The 22,636-nt window shown below is 36.7% G+C and overlaps 1 long non-coding RNA gene across 1 annotated transcript in view; it reads left to right on the top strand.

Moving 5' to 3' along the window:
• Positions 1-21,762, top strand: part of LOC116471027 (uncharacterized) — a 41,730-nt gene extending 19,968 nt beyond the window's left edge. The window contains exons 2-3 of the long non-coding RNA XR_004248726.2: positions 4,393-4,424; positions 21,745-21,762. This is a non-coding gene — a long non-coding RNA (uncharacterized LOC116471027). The remainder of the gene's footprint in view (positions 1-4,392; positions 4,425-21,744) is intronic.
• Positions 21,763-22,636: the final 874 nt, after the last annotated feature.

The following is a 22,636-nucleotide window of genomic DNA, read 5'->3' as shown; positions in this document are numbered from 1 at the left end:
AAAATTTTCCATTTCAAGCTGTACCAAGATTTTTATGTGTGTATCAGTGACACTATTTACTGTTTTGTAGGTTTGAATTGTGTTATTGTGTCCAGTTTCCCTCCCAACTCCTTATTAGCCTGTGATAAAGTACTGCTATTGCCAATCCAATAACATGGAATATACAAACATAGCCACTCAAATATAGTAATATTTAGTCTTAGGCAGCCAGATGATCCAAAACGCTTCAAGTAATTTTTAAAGGTTTTCTAATTGAGTGTTCAGGGATCTCAGGAATAGTTTTGGAAAGTCCCAGGGATCCTCAGAACTCAGTGGAGGAGTATTAAATCAGCTATGACCAAAATACAAAAGAAATTACTTAAAAAACATCACATATCAGACTAAGTATGTTAGTAAAAGGAAACAATGTCCAAAAAATAAAGCAAATAGCATAAAAACAAAAGGGAAAATTCTCCAAATATAAGGTTGCAATATCAAAACGAGAAATTTGAAAAAATTATGTAAAACAACAAGCAAATTGAATGTATTTAAGGTTCAGGAGGTACATGTGCAAGTTTGTTACATAGGTGCATTGTGTGATGCTAAGTTTTGGGTTCCTATTGATCCTGTCACCCATATAGTGAGCATAGTGCCCAATAGGAAATTTTCAGCCCTTGTCTCCTTCCCTCTTATACCCTTTTGGGGTCCTCAGTGTCTATTGTTCCCATGTTTATGTCTGTGTGTAACCAAACACATTGAATTTCTAAAAATGAAAACCATAAAACACAGGTTGTAATGTGGACCTCGTATTTTTTCCTCTGTAAAAAGAAAGAAAAAAAAAAGTAGTGCTGATTTCAGGGATAGTGGTGGTAGGATGATAGAGTCAAATTGAAGGTGGGCTACAGTTAGGACCAAATGCAAAATAACTAGAACTCAAAGAAGGGTATTCAAAATCTAGTCAATTTAAACAGAATCCAAAACAAATTAAAGTGTGAAGAAAATGTCAAATGTGTTCGACATTCTTCTTTAGGTATTTAGTTTTGGTTGGCAGCCAAGTCTTTGTCCTTTGATATGAATTGACATCTATCTAAATTTGAGATGATTTTCATTTTATTTTTTTACTTTTGCCTCCTGAAGCAGAATCCCATCAACAGCCCCTTCTTGCCAATAGAAAAGAACAACCTTGCAGGAGAGAAGAAAGGACCTTAACTACATGACCTTCCTGCAGAGATGTATGATGGCTTTATGATGTTTGGCAGCAGGGCCATCTCTGTGGCATTCTGCATTGGTGTTTTTCTTCTGTAATTATTGAAATGCTAATTCAGTTGCAGTTTATACAAAATGTTTATAGTAACATCACATTACTATTTTTCACCAAATACTTTGTTACGATTTTTTCCAAATGTGAATATGAGGTTGATATTTGGGTATTACAATTCAAAGCAAATTCAATTCTTAAACCTTTTGTTGGACAAATCCAGTTCCAACTTTCAATTTAATTGAGGTAAAAGGTAAAGTAATAGTGGGAACTTGTAAGAGATTCTTTCTTTGTTTGCCTGTGTCAATACATTTTCTGTTTGTGATAACAAAAAGGAAAAAGTAACCATAATCATACAGTATAACTATCACTTTTACATTTTTTCCCTGTGTGTTTGCTTAAACATATATTACATATATGTAATCCATGCCGTTTGTATTCTTCTGGCTCCCATGAATGATATAAGCATTTTCATTTTGCTATATAGCATTTTAATCATACATAAAATTAATTTCATTAATTAAATTATGCCATAAAAGATTAAATTATCACAGAATCCAAAAAAAATCAAAAGCTGAACAGAAGCTTCAAATATAATCACTCAAATATCATCAATGTTAACTTTCTATTTACAGTTTTCAGATTTTATTTTTCAAAATATATATGTGAATATGAACACATTTGTAGGAATTTCTGTTGGTGCTGCACAAATATCCCCTAGACCGTCACTGGCGCATGCCTATGATACCTTCTTGAAAGCATCAATGATGCTGTTCTTGAGAACATTCTTTCAGTTGAAGTGTTGCCGAGTCAATGCCCCAGGAAACAGTTTTTGGCCCAATGATGAGAATTAAAAGATAAAAATCTTAGCTTCCTTGAAACTCAGATGGAATGACTTTAAGACATTGTGGTGGTTTATTCCTATTCAATGTGGGACACTTCTAAAGAGAAACTAAGGCTGCAGCATTCTCCATTAGCCTGACAAAGCTTATGGAGTGTCTTCTTAACCAATCATCTTTTCTTCCCCTCTTTTCACAGAGATCAGACCTGTACCATGATCTGAAGAGTCTTCCTTCTAACCTCTTTCTCCTCTTTACTCTTCACATGTGTTTCCCGAATAAATCTCTTGTATATCTAATCCTATTTTGCCTGCTTTTCAAAAAATCCAAACTAACACAAGTAGTGCCAGGAGTAGCAGGAGAAAACAAAGGTAAAATGAAATTTTGGGACTGGTCAACAAATGACCTAATGGTCAAAATGGTTGCAATTGGCATAGCAAGGTTAACATTAAAATAAAAGCTATAGCTGCTACCAGGATACTTTGGACTCCAGGTGAAGAAAGGAGTCATCATCTTGGCTAGAGTAATTGATGGTTATAAGCAGGAGGTGGAAGGACTGCACCTGTATCGATGGTAAAGGTAGACAAATATATAGAACATGGGTTACCCATGTGGACCTCTTGAGTACTCTCATCCCCATTGTAACTGAGTGGACATTTACAACAATTATAGCCTGAGAAGCCCATGATTTCCAAGGGCTTAGGCCCTCAGGAATGAAGGTTTGGATCACAACACATGATTAGGCACCAAGATCTGTCAAAGTAATAGCTGAAGGTTGGGGGATTTTCTAGAAAGGAGAGAGGAGAAGAGAAATGATGAGTATAATTTATGACCTCAAAACCAACTACAGCGGTGGATCGTGTAGCTGGTGTTACCAGTCTAAGTTTCCCTGAAATAAGGGAGGGTCATAGGAAACATGGTGATGCCACTCCTTAAACTTGCATTGAGAATCAGAGTTGTGCAATGCAGTGGGTGAAATGTACAATCTGTGAAACTATGACCAGATCTTGCTCTGCAAGGAGCATAGTTGACAGACAGTACTAGCTGCCAGCTTTCTGGATCCCCACTACATTTGCTCAGCAGGCATACTTCCTCAGAGCTACTCTAAGTGGAAAACTGAGCAGGGTGAATTACTAATGCCAGCCCATTCTTGCTAGGTCTGGGATTCCTCTAATGTGTATCGGCCTAAAACTCTTAGAATTGTACTGATGTTTGAGACTCTCCCTGTCAAATCCTCCTTCCGCAGGTGGTAGACCTGGACTGCATTCTAAATGATCTCTCTGACCACTCTTTCTTCCTTCCATTTATCCTTAATAGACATTTCCTCTAATAAATGTATTGCATGTTTATTCTGCTTCACAGAGTACTCGAACTAACAAAAGCATATTCCAAACCTTCTCCCAGAGGATTCCATGGGAAACTAAGGCCAGTTGCCCACAACAATTATTAGCCTGCACACTAGTATACCCTGTTTTGAACTCTTTGCATTCCGTCTTATATCCCTATTCCTCTACTAGTCCCTCCTGAGATTAAATTAATGTGGTGGTTTTAAAATAAATCTACAAAGTTTTTAATACTCCTTTCAAGAGGTGGAGCCTAATTTCCCTCCTCTTGAGTATGAACTGGAATTACTCACAGAGCTCTAATAAAGAGAATGTGGCAGAAATTATGTATGTGCTGCTAATAGCCAGCAACAAACTAAGACCTCCAGCCAACAGCCATGTAAGTGAGCCCTTTCAGAATCAGAACATCTGTCCCAGTTAAACCTTCAGATGAGGTGGCTGACAACTTGAATATAGCTTTAGAAGAGACTTTGAAGAACTATCAAGCCATTTCCATACTCCCAACCCTCAGAAACTATGTGAGATAAATATTTGTTGTTTTAAGCTATAAGCTATCAGGAAACTTGTTATGCAAAAATAGACAAGTAATACACTATTAAATCCATCACACATACTCAAATCCTTCTCTCAGGATCAACTGTGGGGAAATATTTTTTTTGTTTTCTTGTGCTTCATTTTATTGTGGTTTGAAGATATTGTGGTTTGTACAAATTGAAGATTTGTGGTGACCCTGTGTCGAGTAAGTCCGTTGGTGCCATTTCTTCCAAGAGTATGTGCTCAGTTTGTGTTTCTGATCATTAGTATTTTTTTTAGCAATAAAGCATTTTATAATTAAACTATTAACATTCCTTTTTAAGACATAATGCTATTGCACACTTAACAGTTTATAACATAGCATAAATATAGCTTTTATAGGCACTGGAAAACCAAAATATTCATGTGACTCTTTATTGTCATTTTCACTTTATTGCAGTGGTCCTGAACTGTACCTGCGACATCTCTGAGGTATGCCTGTGGGATTCTGTGAAGTTATATTTGTGTTATACGTTTGTATTACTTGTCCATTTTGCTCAACAAGTCTGCTAATAACTTAGTAGCTTAAAACAACAAACATTTATCTCACATAGTTTTTGAGGGTTGGGAGTGTATGTGTTTACATAAATATACACACACATAAAACTGTATTTAAGTATGTATATATGCACACACATACTTTATAATATATGTACATATGCATATACATGCATACATTAATACATGAGTCATTTAGTCACAAGAATTTTTTACTTTAAACTTATTTTGATTAATTTTAAAAAATATTTATGTATGTTGCATCATTATTAATCACTTACTAGTATTCTATTATTTGAATGGTTTATAATGTTTATAAACTAGTATTCTATTATTTGAATGGTTTATAATGCTTATTTTCTATTTGGTGAGAAATTCAAGACATTTCCCACTCATAGGCTCTTGCTTTCTACTTCTTAAAAAATGAATAAATTATATTGGATTATAACCATTGATTAAAAATGCAAAACATTTAATCGCTTATGCCTTATTCTGTGACACTGTCCAAAATTTTACTCCTCTTGCAGCTATAATTAGAGCAAAAGACAGATGGTAAAGGTTTAAAATGATGTTTTTATTAAAATTATGTAGGTTGCCAAATAATTTCACACCATCACATGTGTTTGTTCATTAGCTGCTTCATTGAGACGGGGTTAATGAAATTTGAAGTTGGATGCATAGAATAATAAGTGACTCTGGTATCTACATATACAATGTCTGTTTACTATTAAAAGGGACAGAAAAGAATGCTGTGACCAACTCTTCCGAATAGTTTTAGTTTAATCATATTTAAATATGATAAAGTCTTCTAATAAGTCTTAGATGAATTAATAAAGTAGATAAACAATCTGGGCATATGGAGGATTCTGATACTAGGTATGGCTTTTCTGTGTGAATGTAGTTATATCTCAAATAAAAGTAAGCACTAAGAGATTTTATTATGAGATAGGCCAGATGCAGTGGCTCATACCTACAATCCCAGCACTTTGGGAAGCCAGGGCAGGAGGATTGCTTGAGCCCAGGAGTACAAGACTAGCCTGGACAACATAATGAGACCCCTATCTCTACTGAAAAAAAAAAAAAAAAAAAAAAAAAAAAAAAACAGCTGGGTTTGGTGGTGCACTTCTGTAGTCCCAGCTACTCTGGAGGCTGAGTTAGAGGGATTGCTCGAGCCCAGGAGGTTGAGGCTGCAGTGAGCCATGATAGGGCCATTGCATTCCAGCCTGAGCAACAGAGCAAGACCCTGTCTCAAAAATATATATATAAATAAATACAAAGAGATGAGCGAAGTGGCTCATGGGAATTCACTAGATATTAAAGACAATTGAAGTCAAGGACTCCAGTGCCATTAGTCTATTTCTTGACTCATTTTCTCTAAATGCAGGTCAGTGTCCTCTAATTTTTGATCTGTAGCATTCCTAAGTAACAATAAAACAAAAATTGTAACAACCACCACCATCAGTTATTAAGTATTCACTGTCAGGTACTCAATATATATTTTATCCTGTATAATCCTCACAGGAGCCCAATAAGGTGAGTACTTCCATTACAACCAATTTACATGTGGAAACTGAGGCACATAGATTAATAACTAGCCTTTCATTGTATATCTATTAAGTGATAAAGAAAGAATTCTAACTTAGTCCTTTGATTTGAGAGGCTCTGCTTTGTTGCTATTGTTCCACACTACAGTTCAGAGCCTCCAAGAGAGACTAATTGATTTTCTGAGTACTAAGTTCAAATTCATCTGAAATGACTTCTTGCCACAGCTTGGATAATATCCCCACACCTGGTTCAGATCTGCTGAGAGGACTATATTGTGCTCATGGGCATTTTTGCCTGAAACAATTGGGATAATTAGATCAATGCAGGCCTTTTCTAGAAATTTTTTTTTAAAAAAGGCATATGACTAGAGTACTCAGGAGAGTCTAAAACGATGAGAACATTTAAAGAAATATCAAGTTGTTGCTAGATTTGGAAAAGTAAATAATGATAATTTTTTTGGTTTTTAATGGATGATTAGGTAGTACTTATATAAAAAAGAGCACAAAGTGATTCAAGGAAGAAATGTTTTATTCAAGTACTTCAATGACAGCTGATTCAATTTTCCAAGCTTAATTTTTAAATTAATGTTTTCAAATCAGGAAGTATTCTTTGCTATGGCTCAATTTTAAAGTACAATTTAGGGTTGAAGGACACAAATCTGTATAATACTAAATATCCTTGAGAGTTACATCTTATGCTGGGTAGAGTGCCTCTACAAGGATTTTTGGTGAATTTATGGATTGTAGAAAGTTTTAGAAAGGTTTACAGTGAGAGGTGAGTAAAGCATGTCTCATCTGTGAGTTATTTGCTCATGAATTTTTCCTATTTTCCTACTGGATCTTTGGTACTTTGTCTCTCAGTTTTTGGGAGTACTTTAAAAATTAGGGATATTCAGCTATTGCGGTATATGTTGCAAATATTTTTCTCCTTGTTTGTCAATGTGTTTTGATTTTGGTTGTGGTATATTTTTTGTCATGCAAGAAAATAACTATTTTTATATCGCCAAATATATTTTTGAGTTATTTTGCATCATTTAGAAAGGAAAATTTGGAAGGTTGCTTATTACATACCAATATTGTTTATAGTTTTAGATACTTCTGGAATACTTTAAAACTATGAAGCTCAAAACTAGTATAAAACCTTGCTGGAGGGCTGAAAACAAAATAATATTTTACTGATGTATTTATCAAAAAAGCAAATTATTTATAAAAATTAGCACATACCAGTCTGGGCAAAGTGGCTCATACCTGTAATCCCAGCACTTTGGGAGGCTGAGTCAGGTGGATTACCTGAGGTCAGGAGTTTGAGACCCGTCTGGGCAACATGGTGAAACCCCATCTCTACTAAAAATACAAAAAAAATTAGCCGGGCATGGTGGCAGGCACCTGTAATCCCAGTTACTTGGGAGACTGAGACAGAAGAATCGCTTGAACCCAGGAGCCAAAGGTTGCAGTGAGCCGAGATTGCACCATTGCACTCCAGCCTGGACAGCAGAGCGAAACTTGGTCTCACATAACAAACAAACAAAGAAACAAAACAAACAAACAAAAATGAGCACATAGCAAGCCTTTGTATCAAACTTAACTCTTACTATTCCCTAACATGAACCTTATCAGGTAGAAAGATCTCTGTATTATGTTCCCTAGCGTCCAAACTATGTTTAGTCTGTTCTACACATGCTATTCCCTCCTGAAAAATTTCCTCTTCTCTGTTACAAATTGGTTTTTAGCAAGATGTTCTATATTTTACTGATAATTGCAGATTTTATATAGTTAAGTACCATATACTAGAGAGGTGTGACAATAATGGGGGCAAAAGAACTTAGTTATTAGAAGGGTTTAGTTTCAAATGCTGCAACTAACAGTACTGCCACTTATTAGATGCTGACCATTATACTTAATCCAGGTGAGTCTATTTTATAAATTGGGGATTCATATTTAACATTCTAAGCTGTACTGTATAAGTGTTATTTTAAATTTTTCTTCAATTTTTAATTTCCTTTAATTTTCACTTTTCTTTGACCTCTTAAGACCTTTCCGTTTGCCCAACGGTATTTTATCTTTCTGTTTTCTGAAACTGAAAACACTACTAGAAACTTGTTTAATTATAAATTGTCTTCTTGCTCTTTCACAAATATGCACCTTCTCTGGTGCTTAAACATTCAATACAAATGTAATTTTCTGATAGATTATTGATTGTTAAATCCTCTCTTTGCTTATACAGGTTTACAGGCAAAATCACGGCTGTGTCTTCATGACATGGCTAATTTGAAAAAGGCACAGTTTGACCTAGTCAAAACAACAGTCTAAAAAAAAAAAACTTTTAAAATACTTTGCTGAATTAAATCATTTAATTCCAAAATAATTGGGCCAGTAAATTATTTTATTTTATGTTATCTGCAAATAAACTATCTGTATAAAAGAAAGTTATAGATGTTTGTATAGTAGTTTAGTGATAAGTATAAATAGATCTGCATGAAAATATATTTATTAACAAATGCAATTGTGATTTTGTATTTATATTTTAATTCTTTGTACACAGCCTTTTCTTTTAGTATGTAATCTTCACGATCATGCCAAAATGTTTTACAGCTGCTCATTAATTCATAAATTAAAAAGGATGCAACTATCTTAAAAACTAGCATGAACACAAGATCATGCCAGGCTATTGATTGCATAGTTATATTATCCTAGTTTTCTTTTCTATGTATGCATCTTTGAAGAACTAATTTCATTTGGTGAAGGATGCTTAGTAAGAGGATGAGATTTTATTGTATTCCAATATTTCTCATCCTTTTCATTGCTGCATCCTAAGCAGTCTTTTTAAACATTAAAAAAATTTCTACTAAGGAAATTTAATAGTACAGACTGTATCTATTTTTGTAATGCATATATATATATGCTCTCTATATAAAATAATTATGGTTTTTTTGTTCCCCTAGAACCTTGTCACCAAGAACCAGTTGTTGCTCCCACTGGGGCAGTTTTGAGAATGCATGGCATAGACTCATTAATCAACTTAAAGCCTGGCTAATTTAGACATGTCAGGACCACATCTGATGTTAAAAACATCAGCTAAAAATCCTAATCATACTCTGAGTATTGAGGTAAAAGTAGTATTATCTCAAAGAACTTTGGATTTTCTTCCAGATTGCTCCCAACAGAACTTTATAAATGTTGAAATTCTTTTGTCTTTTAAAAATTATATGGCTCAGTATAAAAGATACACATTTTTATAACATGGCACTTTCGTGTTTAACGTAATTCTTAGAAAATCGGAGTACAGCAGATGTCAATTTTTAACCAGAGGAGAGGATTTTCTGTCTTTATTTATCTTTTTGTGCATATAATCTTATATTTCTTATAAAAAAACTTTATAAATGAGAAAAAAGAGAATATTTGAAGATGAGTTACAAAACAAATTCTTTTAAACAGTTATTTCCTTATTACCAGTCTCTGTAAAATTTCATTAATAATAGTGTTTTTATATCTATTTAATTTTTTATGTATTAATGTCTTTCATAGAACTTGCAGAATATTCTCAGCTGATCTTGCTATACAATTTTATTTGAAAATTTAATTAAGTTGATTTCCAAACCTCCTATTATTGTATGATTAAAATTATTAAAAAATTAATTTTTACTTATCATAAATCATGACTCTTAGTTTCTTCTAATTAGAATCTATATTTTTTTCTCCCATTGACATCTAAATATTTTGTGAAAAGTAAAAATAAATAATTGTCACTAAATTTAAAAGGCAGCATTCTATTATTAAGAGATTACTTTTTTTTTCCTCTGAGGTGAGGGGGTGGAAAGCCTATATTAAGCAGGCCTATATAGTTGCAATAACTAAGAGTAGTGCTTGCTAATTGTCCTACTCTTCCAGATTTAGTCTCTGGGATTGGAACTGTGCAGGGTGTAAGTGGGTAGAGCTGGGGAGCAGAGGCTCATCAGGGACAATGACAATAAGCTCCTCTCTATTCTTCTTCACGTGAACCCCTTTCTCTGTTATCTGATTTATATGTCGAGCTTCTAGAAATGTTTTTGTTGGAACAAAAGATTCTTATATCATAAAACCAAAGGAAAACAGAAATTTACAATCACACTTGAAACTTTCAACCAAAAGGATAGTGGTTGAAAATTTTACCCAGAAAATTAACTTTTTTCTTTTCTTTTTTTTTGTTACGGAGTTTCACTCTTGTTGCCCAGGCTGGAGTGCAATGGCACGATCTTGGCTCACCGCAACCTCTGCCCCCTGGGTTCAAACGATTCTCCTGCCTCAGCTTCCCAAGTAGCTGGGATTACAGGCTTGCAACACCACACCTGGCTAATTTCATATTTTTAGTAGAGACGGGGGGATTTCTCCTGGTCAGGCTGGTCTTGAACTCCTGATCTCAGGTGATCCACCATTAACACCTGAAGAGGCTCCTTGACAGTGTTTCTTAGATTTCTGTACCAGCCTTTGTCTGTACTCGCACAAACTTACAAATATTCCAGGGAAAAAATTCTATCTTCCCTAGTGTCTTCAAATAACATTTATTTACCTTAAGGATATGCATACAAATTTTTCCCAAATAAACATTACTTTCTTTAAACTTTTTATGAAGTTTCAGACTCATATTGTGTGGCTAATTAAATCATTTATGTTTTCAACTTATTCAGCCAGATTTATTGAATATGTACTACTTTCCAACCATTTTTTTAAGAACTTGGGGGGTGGAGCCAATATGGCTGAATAGGAACAGCTCCTGTATACAGCCCCCAGTGTGAGTGACGCAGAAGACAGGTGATTTCTGCATTTCCAACTGACGTACCGGGTTCATCTCACTGGGGAGTGTCGGACAGTGGGTACAGTGCACTGTGTGAGAGCCGAAGCAGGGTGAGGCATCACCTCATCTGGAAAGCACAAGGGGATAGGGAATTCCCTTTCCTAGTCAAAAAAAGGGGTGACAGACGGCACCTGGAAAATCGGGTCACTCCCACTCTAATACTGCGCTCTTCCAATGGTCTTAACAAATGGCACACCAGGAGATTATATCTCACACCTGGCTCTGGAGGGTCCTATGCCCACGAAGCCTCACTCATTGCTAGCACAGTAGTCTGAGATCAAACTGCGAGGCAGCAGTGAGGCTGGGGGAGGGGCACCCACCATTGCCCAGGCTTGAGTAGGTAAACAAAGTGGCCAGGAAGCTCAAACTGGGTGGAGCCCACCACAGCTCAAGGAGACCTGCCTGCCAGCCTCTGTAGGCTCCACCTCTGGCGGCAGGGCACAGACAAACAAAAAGACAGCAGTAACCTCTGCAGACTTAAATGTTCCTGTCTGACAGCTTTGAAGACAGTAGTGGTTCTCCCAGCAAATAGTTTGAGATCTGAGAACGGGCAGACTGCCTCCTCAAGTGGGTCCCTGACCCCCGAGTAGCCTAACTGGGAGGCACCCCCCAGTAGGGGCTGACTGACACCTCACATGGCCGGATACTCCTCTAAGACAAAACTTCCAGAGGAAGGATCAGGCAGCAGCATTTGAGGTTCACCAATATCCGCTGTTCTGCAGCCACCGCTGCTGATACCCAGGCAAACAGGGTCTGGAGCGGACCTCCAGCAAACTCCAAAAGACCTGCAGCTGAGGGTCCTGCCTGTTAGAAGGAAAACTAACAAACAGAAAGGACATCCACACCAAAAACCCATCTGTACATCACCATCGTCAAAGAACAAAGGTAGATAAAACCACAAAGATGGGGAAAAAAACAGCAGAAAAACTGGAAACTCTAAAAAGCAGAGCGCCTCTCCTCCTCCAATGGAACGCAGCTCCTCACCAGCAACGGAACAAAGCTGGACGGAGAATGACTTTGACAAGTTGAGAGAAGAAGCCTTCAGAAGATCAAACTACTCCAACCTAAAGGAGGAAGTTCGAACCAATGGAAAAGAAGTTAAAAACCTTGAAAAAAAATTAGACAAATGGCTAACTAGAATAACCAATGCAGAGAAGACCTTAAAGGACCTGATGGAGCTGAAAACCATGTCACGAGAACTACGTGATGAATGCACAAGCCTCAGTAGCCGATGAGGTCAACTGGAAGAAAGGGTATCAGCGATGGAAGATGAAATGAATGAAATGAAGTGAGAAGAGAAGTTTAGAGGAAAAAGAATAAAAAGAAACGAACAAAGCCTCCAAGAATTATGGGACTATGTGAAATGACCAAATCTACGTCTGATAGGTGTACCTGAAAGTGACAGGGAGAATGGAACCAAGTTGGAAAACACTATGCAGGATATTGTCCAGGAGAACTTCCCCAATCTAGCAAGGCAGGCCAACATTCAAATTCAGGAAATACAGAGAATGCCACAAAGATACTCCTCGAGAAGAGCAACTCCAAGACACATAATTGTCAGATTCACCAAAGTTGAAATGAAGGAAAAAATGTTAAGAGCAGCCAGAGAGAAAGGTCGGGTTACCCACAAAGGGAAGCCCATCAGACTAATTACTGATCTCTCGGCAGAAACTCTACAAGCAAGAAGAGAGTGAGGGCCAATATTCAACATTCTTAAAGAAAAGAATTTTCAACCCAGAATTTCATATCCAGCCAAACTAAGCTTCATAAGTGAAGGAGAAATAAAATACTTTACAGACAAGCAAATGCTGAGTGATTTTGTCACCACCAGGCCTGCCCTAAAAGAGCTCCTGAAGGAAGCACTAAACATGGAAAGGAAAAACCAGTACCAGCCACTGCAAAAACATGCCAAATTGTAAAGACCATCGAGGCTAGGAAGAAACTGCATTAACTAAGGAGCAAAATAACCAGCTAACATCATAATGACAGGATCAAATTCACACATAACAATATTAACCTTAAATGTAAATGGGATAAATGCTCCAATTAAAAGACACAGAATGGCAAATTGGATAAAGAGTCAAGACCCATCAGTGTGCTGTATTCAGGAAACCCATCTCATGTGCAGAGACACACATAGGCTCAAAATAAAAGGATGGAGGAAGATCTACCAAGCAAATGGTAAACAAAAAAATGGCAGGAGTTGCAATCCTAGTCTCTGATAAAACAGACTTTGAACCAACAAAGATCAAAAGAGACAAAGAAGGCCATTACATAATGGTAAAGGGATCAATTCAACAAGAAGACCTAACTATACTAAATATATATGAACCCAATACAGGAGCACCTAGATTCATAAAGCAAGTCCTTAGGACCTACAAAGAGAATTAGACTCCCACACAATAATAATGGGGGATTTTAACACCCCACTGTCAACATTAGACAGATCAACCAGACAGAAAGTTAACAAGGATATCCAGGAATTGAACTCAGCTCTGCACCAAGCAGACCTAATAGGCATCTACAGAACTCTCCACCCCAAATCAACAGAATATACATTCTTCTCAGCACCACACCAGACCTATTCCCAAATTGACCACATAGTTGGAAGTAAAGCACTCCTCAGCAAATGTAAAAGAACAGAAATTATAACAAACTGTCTCTCAAACTAGAACTCAGGATTACGAAACTCACTCAAAACCACTCAACTACATGGAAACTGAACAACCTGCTCCTGAATGACTACTGGGTACATAACAAAATGAAGGCAGAAATAAAGATGTTCTTTGAAACCAACGAGAACAAAGACACAATATACCAGAATCTGTGGGACACATTTAAAGCAGTGTGTAGAGGGAAATTTATAGCACTAAATGCCCACAAGAGAAAGCAGGAAAGATCCAAAATTGACACCCTAACATCACAATTAAAAGAACTAGAAAAGCAAGAGCAAACACATTCAAAAGCTAGCAGAAAGCAAGAAATAACTAAGATCAGAGCAGAACTGAAGGAAATAGAGACACAAAAAAACCCTTCAAAAAATCAATGAATCCAGGAGCTGGTTGTTTGAAAAGATCAACAAAATTGATAGACGGCTAGCAAGACTAATAAAGAAGAAAAGAGAGAAGAATCAAATAGATGCAATAAAAAATGACAAAGGGGATATCACCGCTGATCTCACAGAAATACAAACTACCATCAGAGAATACTATAAACACCTCTATGCAAATAAACTAGAAAATCTAGAAGAAATGGATAAATTCATCGACACATACACCCTCCCAAGACTAAACCAGGAAGAAGTTGAATCTCTGAATAGACCAATAACAGGCTCTGAAATTGAGGTAATAATTAACAGCTTACCAACCAAAAAAAGTCCAGGACCAGATGGATTCACAGCCAAATTCTACCAGAGGTACAAGGAGGAGCTGGTACCATTCCTTCTGAAACTATTCCAATCAATAGAAAAAGAGGGAATTCTCCCTAACTCATTTTATGAGGCCAGCATCATCCTGCTACCAAAGCATGGCAGAGACACAACCAAAAAAGAGAATTTTAGACCAATATCCTTGATGAACATTGATGCAAAAATCCTCAATAAAATACTGGCAAACCGAATCCAGCAGCACATCAAAAAGCTTATACACCATGATCAAGTGGGCTTCATCCCTGGGATGCAAGGCTGATTCAACATACAAAAATCAATAAATGTAATCCAGCATATAAACAGAACCAAAGACAAAAACCACATGATTATCTCAATAGATGCAGAAAAGGCCTTTGACAAAATTCAACAACTCTTCATGCCAAAGACTCTCAATAAATTAGGTATTGATGGGACATATCTCAAAATAATAAGAGCTATCTATGACAAACCCACAGCCAGTATCACACTGAATGGACAAAAACTGGAAGCATTCCCTTCAAAAACTGGCACAAGATAGGGATGCCCTCTCTCACCACTCCTATTCAATATAGTGTTGGAAATTCTGGCCAAGGCAATCAGGCAGGAGAAGGAAATAAAGGGCATTCAATTAGGAAAGGAGGAAGTCAAATGTCCCTGTTTGCAGATGACATGATTGTATATCTAGAAAACCCCATCATCTCAGCCCAAAATCTCATTAAGCTGATAAGCAACTTCAGCAAAGTCTCAGGATACAAAATCAATGTGGAAAAATCACAAGCATTCTTGTACACCAATCACAGACAAACAGAGAGCCAAATCATGAGTGAACTCCCATTCACAATTGCTTCAAAGAGAATAAAATACCTAGGAATCCAACTTACAAGGAATGTGAAGGACCTCTTCAAGGAGAACTACAAACCACTGCTCAATGAAATAAAAGAGGATACAAACAAATGGAAGAACATTCCATGCTCATGGGTTGGAAGAATCAATATCATGAAAATGGCCTTACTGTCCAAGGTAATTTATAGATTCAATGCCATCCCCTTCAAGCTACCAATGACTTTCTTCACAGAATTGGAAAAAACTACTTTAAAGTTCATATGGAAACAAAAAAGAGCCCGCATCACCAAGTCAATCCTAAGTCAAAAGAACAAAGCTGGAGGCATCACGCTACCTGACTTCAAACTATACTACAAGGCTACAGTAACCAAAACAGCAAGGTACTGGTACCAAAACAGAGATATAGACCAATGGAACAGAACGGAGCCCTCAGAAATAATGCCGCATATCTACAACCATCTGATCTTTGACAAACCTGACAAAAACAAGAAATGGGGAAAGGATTCCCTATTTAATAAATGGTGCTGGGAAAACTGGCTAGCCATATGTAGAAAGCTGAAACTGGATCCCTTCCTTACACCTTATACAAAAATTAATTCAAAATGGATTAAAGACTTAAATGTTAGACCTAAAACCATAAAAACCCTAGACAAAAACCTAGGCAATACCATTCAGGACATAGGCATGAGCAAGAACTTCATGTCTAAAACACCAAAAGCAATGGCAACAAAAGCCAAAATTGACAAATGGGATCTAATTAAACTAAAGAGCTTCTGCACAGCAAAAGAAACTACTATCAGAGTGAGCAGGCAACTTACAGAATTGGAGAAAATTTTTGCAACCTACTCATCTGACAAAAGGCTAAGATCCAGAATCTACAATGAACTCAAACAAATTTACAAGAAAAAAACAAACAACCCCATCAAAAAGTGGGCAAAGGATATGAACAGACATTTCTCAAAAGAAGACATTTATGCAGCCAAAAAACACATGAAAAAATGCTCATCATCACTGGCCATCAGAGAAATGCAAATCAAAACCACAATGAGATACCATCTCACACCAGTTAGAATGGCCATCATTAAAAAGGTCAGGAAAAAACAGGTGCTGGAGAAGATGGGGAGAAATAGGAACACATTTACACTGTTGGTGGGACTGTAAACTAGTTCAACCATTGTGGAAGTCAGTGTGGCAATTCCTCAGGGATCTAGAACTAGAAATATCATTTGACCCAGCCATCCCATTACTGGGTATATACCCAAAGGATTATAAATCCTGCTGCTATAAAGACACATGCACATGTATGTTTATTGCGGCACTATTCACAATAGCGAAGACTTGGAACCAAGTCAAATGTCCAACAATGACAGACTGGATTAAGAAAATTGGCACATATACAACATGGAATACTATGCAGCCATCAAAAATGATGAGTTTATGTCCTTTGTAGGGACATGGATGAAGCTGGAAACCATCATTCTCAGCAAACTATCGCAAGGACAAAAAACCAATCACAGCATGTTGTCACTCATAGGTGGGAATTGAACAATGAGAACACATGGACAGAGGAAGGGGAACATCACACACTGGGGACTGTTGTGGGATGGGGGGAGGGGGGAAGGATAGCATTAGGAGATATAGCTAGTGCTAAATGATGTGTTAATGGGTGCAGCACACCAACATGGCACATGTATACATATGTAACAAACCTACACTTTGTGCACCTGTACCCTAAAAGTTAAAGTATAATAATAATAAAATTTAAAAAAAGAAAAAAAAAGAACTTGGAATAGAGCATGAAACAAAACAGTATGTTCTTCTGCCAGAACATCTATCTCGAGGTCCTGTAGTCACTTCAAAGATTATTTTTTCAAGAACTCCTGTTACCTTCACTATGATTAGTAGCTTCATGATTTAACTAGTTATGTATACTACATTAACATTAATAATTTGAAGCATATAATCATTAATATTGTTCCAAAGGGAAAGGAAAAAAATTTAAATCTAAGGCAACATGGTCAGATTTGCATTTTTTAATAAGTATTTATTTTTAGATTCTTATATAAAATAGTATGTATTTATTGTGTACAACACGATATTTTGATATATATATATATACATATCATGAAATGGTTAAATTCAGCTAATTAGCAAATGCATTACTTCACATTGTTATTATTTTTGTGGTGCAAGTGCTTATCCACTCTCTTAGCATTTTTTGAAGAATAGAACATGTTGTCATAAGCTATAGTCACTATGCTGTACAATAGATCTCTTGCACTTATGCATCCTATCTGATTATAAATATATATCCTTTGATCGACGTCTCCCTAATGCTCCACGCTTCTATCACCCTAGTCTCTGGTAACCACCATTCTACTCTCTATTTCTATGAGATCAACTTTCTTAGACTCCACATTTGATTGAGAACATACAGTATTTGTTTTTCTGTGCCTATCTTATTTCACTTAACAGTGTGTCCTTTAGATTCATCCATGTTATCACATATTACAGAATTTCCTTTGTTTTCATGGCTGAATAGTATTCCTTTTGTGTGTATATATACCACATTTTCTTTATCTATTCATCTGTTGAAACATCCATTTTAAAGGTGTGGATTTTTGAAAGATGATGGTGACAGGAACATAATCGAATCTATCTAATCTCTGTATAAAGGCAGGCAAAACAAGTAGTAAGTCTAAGCCAATGACATGAACAATATTCACAGAAAAAATAGGTAATAAGGCATCCCTGTGGATTTCATATACCAGCAAGTTGGCAAAAATGCCAACGTTTACATGACCTATAAATTATTGGCCTCTCAATGGGAGGAAGTTGAAGAAAGAAACAGAAATTCTGATAGATTGGAGGAATGTTCCACAGATACACCCTGAAAAGATTTGGGGGCAGATCTGAGCAGAAGAACAAGTGAATTAATTCCCAGCAATTCACAGGAAATGCAAAGGGCAGTGATGTGACAAAGTTTAACAGGGATGGAGCAGTGGAATCCTGTGGCTTAGTGAAATTAACAAGACAAAGCCCCATGCTAAGGAGAAACTGCTGGGAGTTGAATTTAAAATGCATAACAAAAGGAAATAGGGAAAGAGAAGATTCAGACAAAAGTAGAAAATCAGACTAAGGAAATTATATAAACATTTTTGATCAATTTGCCAAAACAACAGAAGAGTGATCTACAGAGATTTAAAAAAAAAAACACAACACATTACTTCCAAAAAAACTAAAGTTTCCTGGGCCACTCAAACACCCTAAAAGCATAGAAAAAATAATTTCACATAATAAAAAACAACAAAAAAGTTTTAGTCAAATTTTATCCTCAATTTATGATTAAAAAAAGCGTAAGAAGCAGAGTAACATCCTAATGAGCAATAAAGTGCATTAGAGTGACTTGCTCACAGAACAGATGAATACAGTCACCTGGTATCCCAAATTATCAAAAACTAATTTTAAAATGAGCGATGCTATGAAAGAACAACACAAATCAATTCAGAAATAAAATGATTTGAGATAAAGAAGATTTGATGAAAGAAGATACACTCAGAAAATAAAATAAAAAGTCATTTCAGAAATGGAAATGAAATAGAAAGGAACGTCATGGTAAAAATGAGTGATATTAGAAAAAATCTAAGATTGAAAGTGTGAAAATTTTACAAATAAAAAAGATAAAAATTTAGAATAAAATATCATACAGAAGAGGTATATACACATATATAACTCCTTTTCTTTCTTCAGGATGGAGAGAAAGACCTCCTGAAGAACAAAAAAGAAAAAATTCCTATGAAACAAAACAAAAAATAAGCATACATGAAGAAAAATTTCTTAACATAAAAGATAACTTCATGCTACATACTCAAAGGACATTGCTAAAATCAACTGAGAAAGGCAAGACATTATACTGTCAAACTTGTCAAACTACAAAATTGTAAAGAAAAAAGAAAAAATCTTTTGGGAATTCAGGCATAAAGAGCAAGTCATTTATAAAGAAAAGAAGTTCAGATCGTCTTTATATTTTTCACAGAAACACTTTATACTAGAAGAAATTGAAATAACATATGTAAGATATTTAATGAAAAAATATGAGCCATAAAATTTATATCTAGTCAAAATGAATTTTAAATACATAGGCTTCCAATAAACTGACTTGAATGTGCGAAGATATTCTCATAATCACTTACTGAAAAATCTACAAACTTAAGGCAAACATAAAATGAAGACATTGACATCGGAAAGAAATAAGCTTTAAATATATTTTTAGCTATTTACTGGAGTTAAATGGATAACTTAGTAATGCAGTGCTCTATGCTCTGCCAATGTGTATATGCTAAAGTTGTTAAAAGTGTGGGAAGAAGCAGGACTGTGTATGAGTATTAACTGGGATAGTAAAGGCAATAGCCTTACTTCAACTCAGATCCTGGGGTGACAGAGTGTTTTGGAAAGAAGAGGTTATATGCTCACTTATACATACTAGCTCACAATAGGAAACCATAAAAAAATAGGGATGAGAGAGTGTCAAATTATTATATTAATTTTTTAGTCTAAAATTAAAATTTTGAAAAAATAAAACACTCCCTAAAAGACAAAATATATTCATTCCTCTGAAGCAGAGAGACAAAATAATACGACATAACTGATCAGATATAATGATGTAAATTGGATTAACTCAATAAAATAAAAATATCTGTGGAATGATGATTGACTAACAATTCAACTTTCTGCTATTTGTACAAGGCTCACTTAAATACATACAGACGGTTAAAAATTAAAAAGATAAAGAAATATACAAGAGAAATTCAAGCAAAGGGAGAAGAGGTCACAATATTAATATCTGATTAAAACAGAAATCAGGTAAAAAGTGAAATGTGATAGTTCCTTTGAGCCCTTTGTGAGACTTGAGAAGGAGCTGGCTGGTTTATTCAGCTCGCAGCTCTCAACCCCTTGCAGGAGGGGAGCACACAGGTGAGCCAGTGCACAGGCCAGTACAAGTGCTTCTGGGCAACCGGCAGGAACAGAACTATATGCGGTCCTGTGGTAGCATCTAAGGGTGGCCTGTGAACCCCAGAGCCCCAGAGGGCATTTGTTACAGTGTGCTCTTTCAGCTTTGCCATCCGTGGATGGCTAAAGAGTTAAACAACTCAGTGGAGTGTCAGTGTGACAGCCTCTTGCACCCACACCTGGGTCCTTGTCTGCTTCCAGGAAGAATCAGGTCGTGCAAATGAATCAAAGGGTGGTGAATATGGAGGATTTTACCGAGCAGTGGAAGTCGCTCTCAGCTGAATGAGGAGCTGGAAATGGGATGGAATTCCGGGAAGGTAGTCTTCCCCTGCAGTTTGGCCATCCTGGCTGAACTCTTCTTCGAGGTCCTACCATTAAGCCATCCCTCTGAAATCAAGCTGCTTCTCTCCAATGTCTGGCTGCTTCTTCTCTTCTCTCCTTCTCTGCTGTTCTGCCACCCCACCAGTGAGGCCTTGGGTTTTTATGGGTACAGGATGGGGAGCAGGGCAGGCCAGGGTGGTTTTGGGAAAAAAAAAAAAGAAGCATTTTGGCTGGAAAACAGGAATGCATGTTCTCATTTTGGGCTGTATTTCCAGCTTGAGAATATGACCCTCATTGGGGACTGCCCTCTTCTCCCCAGTATTTCTCTGACTCCTGTCCGTATCAAAAGTATTAAAAGAAACAAAAGGCCGGGCGCAGTGGCTCACGCCTGTAATCCTAGCAATTTGGGAGGCCCAGGCAGGCGGATCACGAGGTCAGGAGATGGAGACCATCCTGGCTAACACAGTGAAACCCCGTCTCTACTAAAAAATTAGCCGGGCGTGGTGGCGGGCGACTGTAGTCCCAGCTACTCAGGAGGCTGAGGCGGGAGAACGGCGTGAACCCGGGAGGCGGAGCTTGCAGTGAGCCGAGATCGCGCCACTGCACTCCAGCCTGGGGGACAGAGCGAGACTCCGTCTCAAAAAAGAAAAAAAAAAAAAGAAAAGAAACAAAAAAGGACATGTTATAGTCCTAAAGGCTACACTCACAATGAACATTGATTTATTAATACTTAAACACTCAATAACAAACCGTTAATTTTCTTAAAACAGGAAACATAAACTATGCAACAGAAAGAGAAACACACTAATGACAGGATAAACTTTCTTAATCCAAGATTAAGCAAGCTGAGCAAACATTAGTAAGCTTGTAGAAGGTCTAAAAACATAATGATGTTATATATATAATTTATACAATATAATTAATCTTAAAAACATATAACTAATCCTAAAATATATAACTAATCCTAAAAATAGATAATACAGCCTACTTTCAAATGCACATAACACATTCATGAAAGTTGGCCATATTTTAATCTACAATATCAGCCATATATATAGTGTTTATATACCTAAGCTGTAATCACACTTGTCTTCCCTGGATGGTTTTGGGTTAGTGCTCTGCTTGCCACAAGAAAAATGTTGTGAGAGACATGCTGAAGTGAAGCAGCCGCCATGTTTACACTTAGGTCAGTGCAGTTCGGGCAGGTTGTAAGGGATTCGCTGGCGCAGTTTGTTGCAGAAAGGTAACAGCGGGGTCATTAACTCCTGCAATTCGCACTGAGTATGCCTCCTTTTTCAGTATTGCCAAGTCCTGGGCCAATTTGTATACAGGTCTCTGGCCAAGTGTGCCACCTCTTCTGCATTTTACCTGCATCGTCAAATGTGGAGGACTGGAGGCAGTGAGAGACTGATGCAAACTCTGGAGAGAAACTGAGGTGAGTTCTAATTCCTTCCCAAAATTCCAATATTCCGTCTTCCTTTCCAGACTTCAGGCCCACCAGTAAACTAGGGACTCAGACTTTACATTGACTTCTTCACTGGCTCTCGTAATTACTTTAATTCTAATCCCTGTAACAAATTTCTTATATCACTCCTAGTGGTTCTGTGAAAGATTTCATTTTTCAGAACTGGCTTTAACAATATTTCCCACCCCACGTGTTCTTCCAGAACTTTATTATTCCTTCATGAAAAGGTAAATTCTATTGCCCCTCTTTTTGCTTCTTGAAACTGAAAGACCCTTTGTATTGCCTCAACTAATGAAGTAGGATGGAAGTGACTACTGAGACTTCTGCGTCCGGGACATAGAAAGTGATAGAGCTTCTGCTGACTCTCTCTTAGGATCTCAGACACCAGGTTGTTAAGAAGTCCAGGACACATAGAGAGGCTCACATAAGAAGAAGCAAGAACTTCATCACTCAGTCCAAGATAGGTTCACAGCCACAACTTGGAAAAACTCGCCAACCATGTTAATGAATCATCTTGAAAGTAGATTCTTCAGTTTTCAGTTAAGCAATGCCAATTAATGCTGAATGCAACAGAGACCAGCCTTCCCCACTGAGACATATTTACTTGCAGATTTCATGAGAAAAATAAAATAAGTGGTTACCATTGTTTTAAGCCACTGAATTTGGGGATAGTTTGTTGCCCAATAATAGATGACTAGGGCAGTCATTTGATATTGCTCTAATGAA

Source organism: Hylobates moloch, unplaced genomic scaffold (assembly GCF_009828535.3).
Source record: "Hylobates moloch isolate HMO894 unplaced genomic scaffold, HMol_V3 SCAFFOLD_6, whole genome shotgun sequence".
Classification (NCBI taxonomy): domain Eukaryota; kingdom Metazoa; phylum Chordata; class Mammalia; order Primates; family Hylobatidae; genus Hylobates; species Hylobates moloch.
The sequence above is the reverse complement of the archived record's forward strand: the minus strand, read 5'-3'. Positions and strand labels throughout refer to the sequence as shown.